The 17,253-nt window shown below is 45.8% G+C and overlaps 1 protein-coding gene across 4 annotated transcripts in view; it reads left to right on the forward strand.

Annotated features, from left to right (window-relative positions):
- Positions 1 to 17,253, forward strand: part of ZMAT4 (zinc finger matrin-type 4) — a 761,540-nt gene that overhangs the window by 149,293 nt on the left and 594,994 nt on the right. The window contains exon 1 of one of the 4 annotated variants that reach the window (XM_068255192.1): positions 17,151 to 17,210. The exons of the other annotated variants lie outside the window; for them this stretch is intronic. The gene's annotated coding sequence lies outside the window, so the exon portion shown is untranslated. Of the gene's footprint in view, positions 1 to 17,150; positions 17,211 to 17,253 lie in introns of those variants that run through there. 4 annotated transcript variants of the gene reach the window in all.

Consider the following 17,253-nt stretch of genomic DNA (forward strand, 5'->3'; position numbering starts at 1 on the left):
AGGTCACCCTGTCAGGCCTTGTTCACATTGCATTCGGCTCACGTGTCTTTTTGAGCCGTCTTTTTTTTTTTTTTTTTTTCCCCAATTCCCGGCGCTTGGGCAGGCGATTTGTTTTTGTGCTAAGCGGTTGTCTATGCGTTTTTTTTCCAAGCGGTTTTGTAATTCACTCCCTGATGTTAGTCAGGAAGTAAACATTTTGACCCAATACAATATATTTATTCTTAAAAAGCGATTTTGTGAGCGTTTTGCATTTCTCTATACTTTTCACTGAGGCGGACTCGACCTCAAACATGATGCACACCCTGCTTTGCTAGCCGCACCGTGCACGACCCGCGCTGATATGAACCTTCTCATAGACATTCATTGTCCACACGGTCGGGGGGGGGGGGGGGGGAGCGTCTTTAAAAACCGCACGTGGGCGTAAAAGAGCCGAAAACGCCTGCAATGTAAACAATCCCTGACAGATTCACTGAGTTTCTGTACCATATACAGCAGAACTTCCGCCTCTCAGAGCAGTGTGCAGAAGGTGTGAGCAGCATGTGCTGGAGACATACAACCACTCCGGGTCTGACGGCTAAAAGACCACCACAGTGACACGTGACATGTGCTGGAGACATACAACCACTCCGGGTCTGACTGCTAAAAGACCACCCCAGTGACACGTGACATGTGCTGGAGACATACAACCACTCCGGGTCTGACGGCTAAAAGACCACCACAGTGACACGTGACATGTGCTGGAGACATACAACCACTCCGGTCTGACGGCTAAAAGACCACCACAGTGACACGTGACATGTGCTGGAGACATACAACCACTCCGGTCTGACAGCTAAAAGACCACCCCAGTGACATGTGACATGTGCTGGAGACATACAACCACTCCGGTCTGACGGCTAAAAGACCACCACAGTGACACGTGACATGTGCTGGAGACATACAACCACTCCGGGTCTGACGGCTAAAAGACCACCCCAGTGACACGTGACATGTGCTGGAGACATACAACCACTCCGGTCTGACAGCTAAAAGACCACCCCAGTGACACGTGACATGTGCTGGAGACATACAACCACTCCGGTCTGACGGCTAAAAGACCACCCCAGTGACACGTGACATGTGTTGGAGACATACAACCACTCCGGGTCTGACAGCTAAAAGACCACCCCAGTGAAAAAAGTAAGCAGTTATAATCTGACAGAACAGACAGGTTTTTTCCTTGTTTTCAGAAAGCGTTTCCTGAACAGCAGTCATTCTGCCAAAATGGTAACATACCAGCCAGCCTCCCTACTCACTCGCATGATATTTTGGCAGCTAGAATTAGCAACTGCTGTTCAGGAAAGGCTTTTGAAAACTGAGAACCCTGAGAATCCCGCATGAGGAAAAGGACGAGTCCAAAACCTGTCAGTTCTGTCAGATTTAAACTGCTTACTTTTTTGTTGGTCCTTTTTAAAGGATACCCGAAGTGACATGTGACATGATGAGATAGACATGGGTATGCACAGTGCCTAGCACACTAATAACTAGGCTGTGTTCCTTTTTTTTCTTACTCTGCCTGAAAGAGTTAAATATCAGGTATGTAAGTGGCTGACTCAGTCCTGACTCAGACAGGAAGTGACTACAGTGTGACCCTCACTGATAAGAAATTACAACTATAAAACACTTTCCTAGCAGAGAATGGCTTCTGAGAGCAAGAAAGAGATAAAAAGGGTCAACAGTTCATAGATTTTAGCTCTGGCATTTAGTAGATTTAAATATAAATTAAAACTGTGGAATATCTTAAAAAGTAATATTTAGGAGAAGGAAGATAGATACAATTGTTTTTCATTAGTTTATTTTCACCTCCTTTTTTAAATAACACGGCTAAGTATACATTACAGCACTTGACTCCAACACGCCCCGTTTACTTAAAAGATCCAGAGAAAATGGCCTAGCCCTAGAGCTACTGTGTGTACAGCCATCAGTGATCATGTGACTAAAACTAGAGTATTTCATAGGATGGTTTGTAAGAGTAATAATTTCAGCCCTTACTGAATACGACGACACATCTTTATGGCTGATATTGTGGTGAAACTCCTCCCACAGTGTGATGTCATGGCAGTTTCCTTTCAGCCTATCAGATTGTTAGTGGGCGTGTTTATAGATGATGGTAGTTGGTGCTGGCTATTTTTGTTTCTGGTCTGCCAGCAGTAAAGCTGATGACCAGCAGGCTCACAGGGGATCAGATAACATTAGTGAATTACACAGCAAGTATTTATCATTTTGTGAGCCCTCCTCTATGTTTAATTTCTCACTTTAAAAAGTATAGATTCCCCCCCCCACTACTATCTTTTGGTTAAAGCAGTAGGATCAGCCATACTATGCCAGGAAAAAAAAACACATATATAAGTAGATAAAAATACTTGATCTACTTACATAACACACGTATTGTACTGTCCTTGTTTTGATTTCAGTGAATTTTATATAGTAAATGAAGAGAATTCTGTCCCTGGTGGGAACCATGTCTTTTGCCCACAGTTTGAGGCTAAATCCTGATGTCATTTCTTCCCTTTACTTTTTTTTTTTCTTTTCTCCTCCAATTGCTGAGTCACCTCAGCCTTGCTTGTAAACACAAGTGAGCAGAGGATCGTGTTTTAGATAAGCAGCTAGGCAGGGAAATAAATGGAAGAGGAGGAATGGATTATAGATAAAAAGAACTCCCAGCATTCAACTGTTTGGCACTGACTATTAAAGGGCCAGTGCTCCTTAAGTGATAACTCCAAATCGTAAGAGCAGAAAAAGTTTTGACAGTTTTTTGAATACAGGATTAGCATCTTTATCACTTTATACACTCAGACCAGTTGCTGTTGAAATTTAATTTTTATGGAGACACTCCCGCTTTTAGTACTTGTTTAATGAGTCAAAAAAAGGGGGGTGGTGATTTCTAAGCAGCATATCAGCAGAGGACGACATGAAGCAGTCTTAGGATAATGACCTGTATATAGTTTCCCCAGAACTGCTTTACTTCACAGGGTCCAGCCACAGGTTCTCTTGAATTACACTGCGTTACACTCTTACCGGCATGATTGACCTGATTGTATCAGATGTCGTCGTTCTGCCGTTTCATGTGGGTCTGCAGTGTCGGCCCCCAGTCTTACAGCCACCACCCTTGTGTAATAAAATCGCAGCTGGAGCCGGCATGGGAGAAGGCGATACCCCTGCAGGTCCTGCGCCCTATCATATAGCATAATATCCTATAGCATGACACAAGCAGAAAATGATAGGTCATGAGTCAGCCAAACTCCAAAGCCACAGACAACTATAAAGCTAACGTGAAATAGTTACCTTGCCAGAGGGCGTGTCTAGTCTGCTTATTCGGTGCTGTGGTTCAGACGACACCCGGCCGGTCATATGTGGCTGTGGAAAATTGCTTATTCCCCATAGGAGGGCATGTGGTGTGCAGAGAAACGCAGGAAGAAAAACATACTGTACATTTAAACAGTAGCATAATAAAGTAGCTTAGGGCCCTAGTGCAAGGTTTACATGGGGCCCCGAGCACTGTATTGATATGGCACCCCATAACCAACAAAGCACAGCCGCAGTGTCAGAGAGGTGTGATCAGAGTAAGGAAATAGTTAAGGAGGAACTCCAGTGAAAATAATGTAATAAAAAAAAGTGACTAAATCATTTATACATAATTATTGTAAAAATGAAGCAGTGTTTGCCCATTGTAAAATCTTTCCTCTCCCTGATTTACATTCTGACATTTATCACATGGTGACGTTTTTACTGCTGGCAGGTGATGTCACTGGAAGGAGAGGCTGCTTGCTTTTTTGGCAGCTGTAAGCCGCTGTTTCCCACAATGCAATGAGGTTCACAGACAGGAAACTGCCAGGACCAAGGTCCTGACATCACACTGTGGGAGGGGTTTCACCACAATATCAGTCATACAGAGCCCCCTGATGATCTGTTTGAGAAAAGGAATAGATCTCTCGTGGGAAAGGGGGTATCAGCTACTGATTGGGATGAAGTTCAATTCTTGGTTACGGTTTCTCTTTAAGGATTACCACTATGCAATGCACATATAGAGGTGTTCATTACATTTAACATGTAATGGCTTTGTGGTGCTGAGAGATGCATTTCCCAGCAGTGACCTGGCAGCTATTCTCTGTGTGAGATTTGGGGACGATAAGACGTCTCTGTTCATCACAGCGGCTCAGCAGCTTCTGCAGAGGCAAAATGAGGTGAGAGCAGAAGTGATATTTCTCTACCTCTTTTACATCCATTGATTTATTTAACTGAATTTTTTTTTCTTTGTTTTGTAACCGAGGGATGTGTCGGAAACTGTACAGTGCACCTATACCAAATATACAGCTAGCATGCTTCTTTCTCTGGGTATAAAGCAGTCACCATCTGTCTTTAAAGGGACTCCGAGCACCTCTCATGGGCATGCCTTTAAGCCAGACGACTTCCAACAAAGTCGTGCTATGACCCCGCTGGAGGAGCCTCTTGCAATGGCCATACGTGTCCCTTCCTCTTCCTGCTTCATTCAGTGATGCACTTCTCTAACAGAGAAGACAGGGGTGACCCGGAAGTTATAACAGAGCCAAGATGGCAGCCGCGTTTTTTTTAATTGAAATCGAACTAAAACTATTTGGTGTAGAACGGCGATTCAGGCATCAAATGAAAGAGGAGAGCACACGCTACAGAAAGGTATGCATCTTTATGTACTTTGCAGTACTGGTCGGAGTCTTAAAGGCATACCCATGAGAGGTGCTCGGAGTTCCTTTACAGCGGACCTGAACTCAGAACTACCTCTCTGCTCTAAAAGATAAGCAACAGCATAATAACCTTTAATAAAAACATTTCTTTGTTACAGCTAATACCAGTCCTGCAATAAATCTACAGTGAGTCTACTTCCTGCTTTATGGAAACAGAGATAAGGTTAACATCCCGTGCTTACAAATTAGCTGCTCTGCTGAAACAGCCAACTGACACAGCTGAGAGATCAAATTACAACTTTTGATTAGTCACAGGTGAGGGGGGGGATCAGACAGGCTAAACTCTCTAATACACACAGGGTGCATTTCTCTGTTTTCCTTCTGTCCTGTGGAAGAGTTCAAGTCCACTTTAAAGGAAAGAGTCTACCAAACCCCGGACAGTGGCATGGTGAAGGGAGGATCATGTGCAAAAAATATGCACTTTGTGCAAACACTTTTATAATGGTTATTTTTAAAGTTTTAATTGGCCGCCAACTTTAGCGGTTAATAGCAAAGCTCCCGTACATGTTAGAAACACCAAATTTCAAAATGACCTTCTAGTTTCGAAGAAAATCAATGTTAGAGGAAACCTTTTTTTATATTAAAATGACAGATACTGTATCAAGCTATTGGTAGTGTAAATATACATTTATCAAAAGAAAGAGCAGTGAATTTCATGATGAGGTTCCCAGGTGGTCCGTACGCAGTTCCATGATATCAGGGTGCTATGGGTGCTCCAGGGTGCCAGTGTGGGTGGGTGCAATAGGTGCGGTGGGCGGGGAGGAGAGCGAGGGCAGGGGCGGAGCTCTAGCTATACTAATTCCTCCAGATTCCCATTGGTCTGTTAATAGACCAATGAGGAGCACCGGAGAGAAATTTTAAAGATGCTCAGGCTCTAAGAGCTAAATATAAAGGTGAAATCCAGTGTGTAGACAGGGACAGGTGAAACACTTGTATCAGGTGCAGAGATTATGGGGCAGCATTTTAGTACTGTAAGCGAGGTGAAGAGGTCATCATTGGGGAAAAGCAGCTTGTTGTGCTGTGTGAGGAGTCTGACAGTGAAGGGAGGGGGGTGAGGAGGGGAAGGCAGGAGAGCAGCATTGGGGAAAAGCAGCTTGTTGTGCTGTGTGAGGAGTCTGGCAGTGAGTGAGGAAGGGGAGGCAGGAGAGCAGCATTGGGGAAAAGCAGCTTGTTGTGCTGTGTGAGGAGACTGACAGTGAGTGAGGGGGAGGCAGGAGAGCAGCATTGGGGAAAAGCAGCTTGTTGTGCTGTGTGAGGAGTCTGACAATGAGTGAGGAGGGGGGAAGCAGGAGATCATCATTGGGGAAAAGTAGCTTGTTGTGCTGTGTGAGGAGTCTGGCAGTGAGTGAGGAGGGGGGAAGCAGGAGAGCATCATTGGGGAAAAGTAGCTTGTTGTGCTGTGTGAGGAGTCTGACAGTGAGTGAGGAGGGGGAGGCAGGAGAGCTTCATTGGGGAAAAGCAGCTTGTGGTGCTGTGTGAGGAGCCTGACAGTGAGTGAAGAGGGGGGAGGCAGGGGAGCAGCATTGGGGAAAAGCAGCTTGTTGTGCTGTGTGAGGAGTGTGACAGTCAGTGAGGAGGGGGAGGCAGGAGAGCAGCATTGGGGAAAAGCAGCCTGTTGGGCTGTGTGAGGAGTCTGACAGTGAGTGAGGAGGGGGGAGGCAGGAGAACATCATTGGGGAAAAGCAGCTTGTTGTGCTGTGTGAGGAGTGTGACAGTGAGTGAGGAGGGGGGAGGCAGGAGAGCAGCATTGGGGAATAGCAGCTTGTTGTGCTGTGTGAGGAGTCTGACAGTGAGTGAGGAGCGGGTTAGGCAGGAGGGCAGCAGTGTTTCATTTGAATTAAATGAAGCAGAGTAAATTGTCGGATGCTGTGCGATCATACCTAATCGGGACAGGGGCGCATCCTCATAAGTTTGCCTCAGGCAGCAAAAAGTCTAGGCCCAGCCCTGTGTGTAGAAATATTTACCTTCTGGAAGTATTCTCCCCTCCACGCTATCGACTCGTGCTGCATTCCCCGGCCTGTCAGCACTTATCCCCCTCTCAGCGTATGCTCAGCTGGTGTGTGGCCTGTAGCCATAGTGTGTGTGCTGTAGTCAAATATTTGTGAGCTGCTGGCTGGTGCACCAGGTGTGATTCTGCCTTCATTATCTGATTCTCTCCTCTCAGCATTGGCCGCTGTCTGTGGAAGCAGATGGAGCTGGTTCAGCAATTCCGTCACCGTCTCTTGCACTGCAGCACCTGCACCTCAATGAAGAGTGTATTCAACCGTCTACTGCTGATAGGCTGAGCTTTTGTCGTTAAAGGAACCCTGTGAATCCATTGCTAAATCCTGAAAGTTAAGCGTTTACTAGAAGTACTCTTGCTGCTTATTGTACAAGTTTTCCTAATCCAGCCAACTATCCACAGCTCTGCCCAATTGCTCCTTCTCACCCCCTTCCTACTGATGAGTTAGGCTGTCTGCTCTTTTCAGGCTCTCTCCAGATTGCACTAAACACACAGAGCAGCTGTCTTGTCTGTACACAGAGAGAGCAGACAGCATGACTCGTCGGACGGGAAGAAAGATAGGAGCAGACAGCAAGACTCATCGGAAGGGTAGAGGGACTTGAGCAGACAGCATGACTCATCGGAAGGGTACAGAGACTGGAGCAGACAGCTTGACTCGTCTGAAGGCAGGAGAGATGGGAGCACACAGCATGACTCGTCTGAAGGGAGGAGAAATGGGAGCAGACAGCATGACTCATCGGAAGGGTAGAGGGACTGGAGCAGACGGCATGACTCGTCGGAAGTTAGCAGAGAAGACGGTATGACTTGTCAGAAGGGAGGGGAGAGGAGGGAAATGGCCCATACATACAAAAAAAGGCACCTGGAAATTCGGGCTTTGGGTAATGCTGATACTGGTAATGTTTCCGATATTCTACGATCCCCCTTCCCTAATCTCTCACAATAACTCCCCCCCCCACTATGAACTCCTAACACTAAGCTAGAACTGATGTGGGTTTCCGCTACACAGTAATCCCAGGTTCCCAGTTGCTCCCCCCCATATGCCTTTGTCAAACTTTCTGCACTGGTAACTGAATCCCTCTGCTATTAACCGAGGCTGATGGCGCTGCTGACAGGTCTCCGCTGCTATTCTGCTACTATCCACGCTCCGCCACAGCTCTCTACACCGCCATCTGCAGTTCAGTTATGTAGAAGCTGAACTCTGTGACTCACAGCAGCTATCCAGCGGTATTTGGAGTTCAGCTACTGTGTGTGCTACCACTTTCTGCCCTGCCATGGTAACCTGAGTTTGGCTACACAATAGCCAAACTGCAGCATCCAAATTGTCCTGTTGGGATTGCCATGGCCGAGATCTGTTTAGCCTTTTTTGGGACATAGCAGACCAGACAGTATACCTCATCAGAAGAGAGGGATGAGGAGGAAGTCATGTCATCCTGTCTGATCTGCTCGCTCCCTTCTCGCGCCTCTTTTCTGATGAGTCATGCTGTCTGCTCTCCTCTCTGCTAACTTCCTCCTCACCCCTCCCTTCTGATGAGTCATGCTGTCTGCTCTCCTCTCTGCTAACTCCCTCCTCACCCCTCCCTTCTGATGAGTCATGCTGTCTTCTTTCCTTTCTAACTCCCTCCCCCAAGCACTACTGCAGGTTCAGTATAACATGGTCCAATTTCAGTACAATGTTGGATGGCTGGATTTGGAAGAGAGAAAGTTTTACAGGTTAGAAAAATCAGCCATACTTCTAGTAGATCCTCCTCCTCCTCCAGTAAATAGTGATGGATTTAAATACTTGGATCTACTGTAGGGTTATTTTAACGAGTAAGTGAAAGAACAATGGCTGTGTGAATGCATGAATATGTAGATATGTAGCAGCTTCAGCAGCCAGATAAATGTGGTAATGAAGTTTAATGCAGATTGCAGGATGTAGGTCATGTGTGATTAGCTGCGTGTGTCTCATCTCTGAGAAGCTGAGAAGTTACAGCTCCGACAAAAAGTACCGGCAAACCGAAATCTGCATAACGTCACTCCGTCCTCCATAATATCGCAGGAAATGCTTCTAATGGAGACCATAAAAGATACAATTCTCCAGACGATTGATTGTCTGCTGTTTCGATCGCAATATCAATTGTAAACAATCGTTTGGACCCACTAACTGAAAGAAAGCTACTATCCAATTTCGATAAAATAAACAGAATCAATCTTATTTTCAGTTAGATTCCACCAATCAAATTAACCAGATTCAACACCGCTATGAAGTGAATTGAGAATAAAGTTCCCGGGGACGAACGATTTCCTGCATTAGAATGACTGATGGGTCGTAGGTTTATGTTGACATTGCAGTGTATACTGGGGGCATTATGGCTGCACTGTGTATACTGGGGACATTATGGCTGCACTGTGTATACTGGGGACATTATGGCTGCACTGTGTATACTGGGGGCATTATGGCTGCACTGTGTATACTGAGGGCATTATGGCTGCACTGTGTATACTGAGGGCATTATGGCTGCACTGTGTATACTGGGGGCATTATGGCTGCACTGTGTATACTGAGGCATTATGGCTGCACTGTGTATACTGGGGGCATTATGGCTGCACTGTGTATACTGAGGGCATTATGGCTGCACTGTGTATACTGAGGGCATTATGGCTGCACTGTGTATACTGGGGGCATTATGGCTGCACTGTGTATACTGGGGGCATTATGGCTGCACTGTGTATACTGAGGGCATTATGGCTGCACTGTGTATACTGGGGGCATTATGGCTGCACTGTGTATACTGGGGGCATTATGGCTGCACTGTGTATACTGAGGGCATTATGGCTGCACTGTGTATACTGGTGGCATTATGGCTGCACTGTGTATACTGGGACATTATGGCTGCACTGTGTATACTGGGGGCATTATGGCTGCACTGTGTATACTGGTGGCATTATGGATGCACTGTGTATACTGGGGGCATTATGGCTGCACTGTGTATACTGGGGGCATTATGGCTGCACTGTGTATACTGGGGGCATTATGGCTGCACTGTGTATACTGGGGACATTATGGCTGCACTGTGTATACTGGGGGCATTATGGCTGCACTGTGTATACTGGGGACATTATGGCTGCACTGTGTATACTGGGGGCATTATGGCTGCACTGTGTATACTGGGGACATTATGGCTGCACTGTGTATACTGGGAGCATTATGGCTGCACTGTGTATACTGCGGGCATTATGGATGCACTGTGTATACTGGGGGTATTATGGCTGCACTGTGTATACTGGGGGCATTATGGCTGCACTGTGTATACTGGGGGCATTATGGCTGCACTGTGTATACTGGTGGCATTATGGCTGCACTGTGTATACTGAGGGCATTATGGCTGCACTGTGTATACTGGGGGTATTATGGCTGCACTGTGTATACTGGGGGTATTATGGCTGCACTGTGTATACTGAAGACATTATGGCTGCACTGTGTATACTGGGGGCATTATGGCTGCACTGTGTATACTGGGGGCATTATGGCTGCACTGTGTATACTGGGGGCATTATGGCTGCACTGTGTATACTGGGAGCAATATGGCTGCACTGTGTATACTGAGGACATTATGGCTGCACTGTGTATACTGGGGACATTATGGCTGCACTGTGTATACTGGGACATTATGGCTGCACTGTGTATACTGGGGGCATTATGGCTGCACTGTGTATACTGGGGGCATTATGGCTGCACTGTGTATACTGGGGGCATTATGGCTGCACTGTGTATACTGGGGGCATTATGGCTGCACTGTGTATACTGGGGGCATTATGGCTGCACTGTGTATACTGGGGGCATTATGGCTGCACTGTGTATACTGGGGGCATTATGGCTGCACTGTGTATACTGAGGGCATTATGGCTGCACTGTGTATACTGGGGGCAATATGGCTGCACTGTGTATACTGGGGGCAATATGGCTGCACTGTGTATACTGGGGGCATTATGGCTGCACTGTGTATACTGGGGGCATTATGGCTGCACTGTGTATACTGGGGGCATTATGGCTGCACTGTGTATACTGGGGGTGTTATGGCTGCACTGTGTATACTGGTGACATTATGGCTGTACTGTGTATACTGGTGGCATTATGGCTGCACTGTGTATACTGGTGGCATTATGGCTGCACTGTGTATACTGGTGGCATTATGGCTGCATTGTGTATACTGAGGGCATTATGGCTGCACTGTGTATACTGGGGGCATTATGGCTGCACTGTGTATACTGGGGGCATTATGGCTGCATTGTGTATACTGGGGGCATTATGGCTGCACTGTGTATACTGAGGGCATTATGGCTGCGCTGTGTATACTGAGGGCATTATGGCTGCGCTGTGTATACTGGGGGTGTTATGGCTGCACTGTGTATACTGGTGACATTATGGCTGTACTGTGTATACTGGTGGCATTATGGCTGCACTGTGTATACTGGTGGCATTATGGCTGCACTGTGTATACTGGTGGCATTATGGCTGCATTGTGTATACTGAGGGCATTATGGCTGCACTGTGTATACTGGGGGCATTATGGCTGCACTGTGTATACTGGGGGCATTATGGCTGCACTGTGTATACTGGGGGCATTATGGCTGCATTGTGTATACTGGGGGCATTATGGCTGCACTGTGTATACTGAGGGCATTATGGCTGCACTGTGTATACTGAGGGCATTATGGCTGCGCTGTGTATACTGGGGGCATTATGGCTGCGCTGTGTATACTGGGGGCATTATGGCTGCGCTGTGTATACTGAGGGCATTATGGCTGCACTGTGTATACTGGGGGCATTATGGCTGCACTGTGTATACTGGGGGCATTATGGCTGCACTGTGTATACTGGGGGCATTATGGCTGCACTGTGTATACTGGGGGCATTATGGCTGCACTGTGTATACTGGTGGCATTATGGCTGCACTGTGTATACTGGTGGCATTATGGCTGCACTGTGTATACTGGGGGCATTATGGCTGCACTGTGTATACTGGGGGCATTATGGCTGCACTGTGTATACTGGTGACATTATGGAAGCACTGTGTATACTAAGGGCATTATGGCTGCACTGTGTATACTGGGGGCATTATGGCTGCACTGTGTATACTGAGGCATTATGGCTGCACTGTGTATACTGGGGGCATTATGGCTGCACTGTGTATACTGAGGCATTATGGCTGCACTGTGTATACTGGGGGCATTATGGCTGCACTGTGTATACTGGGGGCATTATGGCTGCACTGTGTATACTGGTGGCATTATGGCTGCATTGTGTATACTGAGGGCATTATGGCTGCACTGTGTATACTGGGGGCATTATGGCTGCACTGTGTATACTGGGGGCATTATGGCTGCACTGTGTATACTGAGGGCATTATGGCTGCACTGTGTATAGTGGGGGCATTATGGCTGCACTGTGTATACTGGGGGCATTATGGCTGCACTGTGTATACTGAGGGCATTATGGCTGCACTGTGTATACTGAGGGCATTATGGCTGCACTGTGTATACTGGGGGCATTATGGCTGCACTGTGTATACTGAGGCATTATGGCTGCACTGTGTATACTGGGGGCATTATGGCTGCACTGTGTATACTGAGGGCATTATGGCTGCACTGTGTATACTGAGGGCATTATGGCTGCACTGTGTATACTGAGGGCATTATGGCTGCACTGTGTATACTGGGGGCATTATGGCTGCACTGTGTATACTGAGGCATTATGGCTGCACTGTGTATACTGAGGGCATTATGGCTGCGCTGTGTATACTGAGGGTATTATGGCTGCACTGTGTATACTGGGGGCATTTTGGCTGCACTGTAGGTGTAGGTAGAATGTGTTTGCGGGTTGGGACGTGCGCGTGGTGGGATGTGTGCCGAGTAGGACGTGCGCTGGGTAGGGGTGTGTGCGGGGTGGGACGTGCGCGTGGTGGGATGTGTGCAGTGCGTACGCCATTGGTGGGGTCCATGTCAGAGCTGCTCATTAATGAAATGCACCAACTTTCCTCTCGCTGCTAATTAAAGAAAATCTTTCCCTTTACAATGAACCTGTCATAACGACACATTGATTGTGGGCTTCGGTTCATCCGGTAATGATTAGTTTGCATACATGAGCACCATATTTCGGTAAGCGGAGGCTGTAGCAGCACACGGTGACTGAGAACATCTCTCATGGTGCAGATGATGACCGGTGCGAGACCTGCAGGACGGACGGTAACACAGATCTAGTCTCTGCCTTGTGTCCATTCTCTAGAGACATGTTAGCCTATTAGCCTACAACAAAAGAGTTTACTTCACCAGCGAGTTCTCTATTTCCACATTTATATTTTCTTGTTGAAAACTAAACAGAAAATGAAAGCGAAAAAAGCAAGGTTTGCACAATGCCACAATGGATGTTAAATAAAGCCTTTAGTATTTAAAGTAAACATGCTTGATAGGCACCTGAGATTGACACTTGCTGTTCCACTGCACTTGACCTGATGAAGCTGCTTGCAGCAGCAAAACGCGTTGTCTAGTCCTTTTTTTTTTTTTTTTTTTTATATTGGGTGCCTCCTAGCTACTGCATTAACATGATGATGTCCAGTAGATGTGGCTCTGTGCACAGGAATAGCTATCCGTTATACATACAGAGTGCAATAGGCCAAAAAGTAGTTGCAACAGTTCATATCAAAAAAAGGAAGAGAGGCCTTGCACATCAATTAAAACTTCACTTTTAATGGAACCAGTAAAAGGCATACATTACATCTCCTATGAGGTGGAAAGAGAGGTACAGGCAGTGAGGGTAGTCGACAGCCTATTCCTGAGGTTATTGATGACGAGCCTCTGCGGTGGTTTGTCCTGGCGGGCCTGGAGTTTGTCCTAACTAGGAACTCATTCCTCTTTGACCGGCAGTGGTTCCATCAGGAGGTCGGCACAGCGATGGGGAGCCCTGTGGCCCCCACCTATGCTGGCCTCTTCATGGGTCGCTGGGAGGCGGATTACATCTATTCTTCGAGGAATGGGTTCCTGGATCGGATCAAACTCTGGGTCCGCTATATAGATGATATTTTGATCATATGGGAGGGGTCACAGGAATTATTTAAATTATTCATGGATTACCTGGGGTCCAATGATGTGAATATGTCTTTCACCCATACTTGGGGTGATCAACATTTAGACTTTTTAGATCTGGATATCAAAATCCAAGAGGGAGTGATAGTAACTAAAACTTTTAGGAAGAAAACGGCTGTTAATTCCTTACTTAATGCAAACAGCTATCATCCCAACCCTACACTTAGGGGAGTCCCTTATGGGCAATTCTTAAGGCTACGTAGGAATGCCAGCTGTTGGGAAGACTTTATAGAACAGTCAGAAGATTTGGGAGAGAGGTTGCAATTAAGGGGGTATAATCCACAGGATATCCAACAGGCATTTGCTAGAGCTGCCTCCAGAGATAGAACCTCATTACTATCGCAAACCAGAAGGCCTAAAGGATCTGCTTCACAAGATAGATTTTTCATGCATTTCACATATTCCCCCATGTTCCAGAGTATCCAACAAACAATCAGAAAACACTGGTGGATAATTCAACAGGATAAAATGCTAAAATCAAAGAGTACTTTGTTTCCCTGTGTCTCCTACAAACGAGTTCCTAATTTAAAGGACAAACTTTCACATAGTGAGTTTACTAGCCCCCAAACTTCTTGTTGGCTAGGGTCCAACCGCCCTAAAGGAAATTTCAGATGCCAAAGGTGCTCCTGCTGCAATTTTTTGAAGGTGGGTGATGCCTTTACCCGCTTTGGGCGGACTTGCAAGATCAGACAGTTCATTAACTGTCGGACCAGAGGCCTGGTCTATGCGCTTGTATGTCCTTGTAGACGTATTTACGTTGGTGAAACCACGAATATGCTCAAGGATAGATATCAGGCCCATTGCAGGTCCGTTCATAGCGGAGAGGGTTGCCCTAGAGTGATAGATCATATGCGGGAGGTTCACAATAGTGATGTGACAAAACTGAGATTTCTAGGGCTAGAACAAGTTAGGCATGACAAGCGGGGGGGTGATTGGCATCGCAGGCTTTTGCAGAGAGAAAGTTACTGGATTTCATACTTCGATGCGGTTGGACCTTTGGGTCTGAATGAAAGAAATAATTTGGCTGTATTCATCTGAGATTCTTTGTTTTATGTTTTAATTGTTATTAGTATCCTATTTTGCCTCTTTTTGCATTTTAATAATTTCTGCCCCTACAGGATCACCATGGTTCTTGCTTCGCAGTCCATCCCATTGGAATGGTGATTACTTGTAGTACTTGGATGCAATGGTGCATGTAAACAACTGATTTTTTCTTTCTCCTCCCTCCCAGTGTGGATGGACTGTATTTAGCAATTACATGTGGGTTACATAGATATGTGACTCAGTTTGAATAATGGTGTAGAATATGAGCAGCAGTCATCTGTATTTTATTTTGTTAATTTGGTCTATCTGCTGCTATATATTTATAGATGCTATTTGGGATGTAATAGTAGATTTACACACTAGATGGCAGCAGAGCGACTGTTTATCCAGCATGGGTGGCTTTACTTTGTAAGGTGTATGGTTTCTGGCTCTCGTTCGCTCTCTGGTGGTTGGCTCATATGCGGCTGTGATACGCATGCGTGGACGCATTGCGTCAAATTTGACGCATTGACCCGACGTAACTTTTTAGACGTCGCGTGGATGGCGTCACCTTCCGGTTTAGCGTTCCACCACCAGGAAGCCATCCAGAGAGGCGGCGCTTTTTGCCAGCGTGCGTTCCATGCACGGAGGGCGCACTCTAACCTGGATGATGGCGGCTGCTCGTATGGGGTGAGTGTTGCACTTATTTAAGGGGTGACTTTCAAAGGGGTAGGTTGTCCTGATGATGCGCCACTGTACATAACCGGCGCGAAACGGCTGTCGACTACCCTCACTGCCTGTACCTCTCTTTCCACCTCATAGGAGATGTAATGTATGCCTTTTACTGGTTCCATTAAAAGTGAAGTTTTAATTGATGTGCAAGGCCTCTCTTCCTTTTTTTGATATTAACATGATGATGTGTTTCAGACCCTATAGGTCCATAGTTATAGCATACTGATCCATACAAACATTATTTATACTGTCAACCCCACCCTTATCCCATCCAAACTCCACCCACTTAGATGAGGCGATTAGCATTTAAAGGTGCAGAGAGATACAGGTTCAATAATAAATACAAAACAATGTAAATCTTTGGATACAAACAGATTAATAACAAAATAACTGTAAATAAAATAATATGGAGGTGAAGCAGAGGAAAAAATCCCATAATAGAGCAAGAAAACCTCAACACAGCAGATTCAAGTCCCATTTAGCCTTCAGATCATGTGGTATCTGTGTGCCTAATATTTTAAGGATCCAGTAGGCACGGGTTGGCAATAACTTGTAGACATCACCCCCTTTTTACAGGCATGGAGACCCCCACAATGACTTGGAATGAAAAAGATGTACAATCACCATGATGGGCTTGGGCAAAGTGAAAGCAGATATAACAAAATGGAAAAGAATCCCTTTTCTATAACCTTTTATTACTCTACATCTAACGCACTTAAAGAAAACCTGAACTGAAAATTAAAAGTCAAAATAAACATACACAAGTCATACTTGCCTCCCGTGCAGTCTACTCCTCAATCTATTTTTCCTCTCCTGCGTCCTGTTTGTCCACTGTGATCAATGGATTTCTCCGTCCTCCATTTTGAAAATGGCCGTTACCCCATAACAGCTTCCTGGTCAGCACACTGTTACACTGTAACATCACCCACTTGAGCCATAGGGAAACATTGACACATCAGTTCTCCTCTCAGCTGTAACTGACAGCAACTGATATATAATTGGCAGCAACTGATATATTTCAGTTCTGACAAAATGTTGTCAGAACTGGAAGGGATCACTGTAAGAAGAAAATGGTGAGCTTCTGAGAAGAACTGATGGCAAGGTAAATATGTAATGTTCATTTGAAGTTACCTCATATGTTTATTTTAAATAATTTTACTCAGTACAGGTTCTCTTTAAAGAAAACCTGAACTGAAAATTAAAAGTCAAAATAAGCATACACAAGTCATACATACCTTCCATGTAGTCTACTCCTCAGTGTCTTTCTCCTCTCCCGCGTCCTGTTTGTTCACTGTGATCAAGGGGATTTTCCGTCCTCCATTTTGAAAATGGCCATTACCCATAACAGATTTCTGGTCAGCACACAGTTAAACTGTAACATCGCCCACTTGAGCCATAGGGAAACATGGACATTACCTGGTACATCAGTTTTCCTCTCCGCTATAACTGACAGCAACTGATATTTTCCTGACAGCAACTGATATATTTCAGATCTGACAAAATATTGACAGAACTGGAAGGGATAATTGTCAGAAGAACATGGTGAGCTTCTGAGAGGAACTGATGGCAAGGTAACTATGTAATGTTCATTTGAAGTTACCTCGTGTGTTTATT

The sequence above is a fragment of the Hyperolius riggenbachi genome, chromosome 10, assembly GCF_040937935.1.
Source record: "Hyperolius riggenbachi isolate aHypRig1 chromosome 10, aHypRig1.pri, whole genome shotgun sequence".
NCBI classification, from domain to species: Eukaryota; Metazoa; Chordata; class Amphibia; order Anura; family Hyperoliidae; genus Hyperolius; species Hyperolius riggenbachi.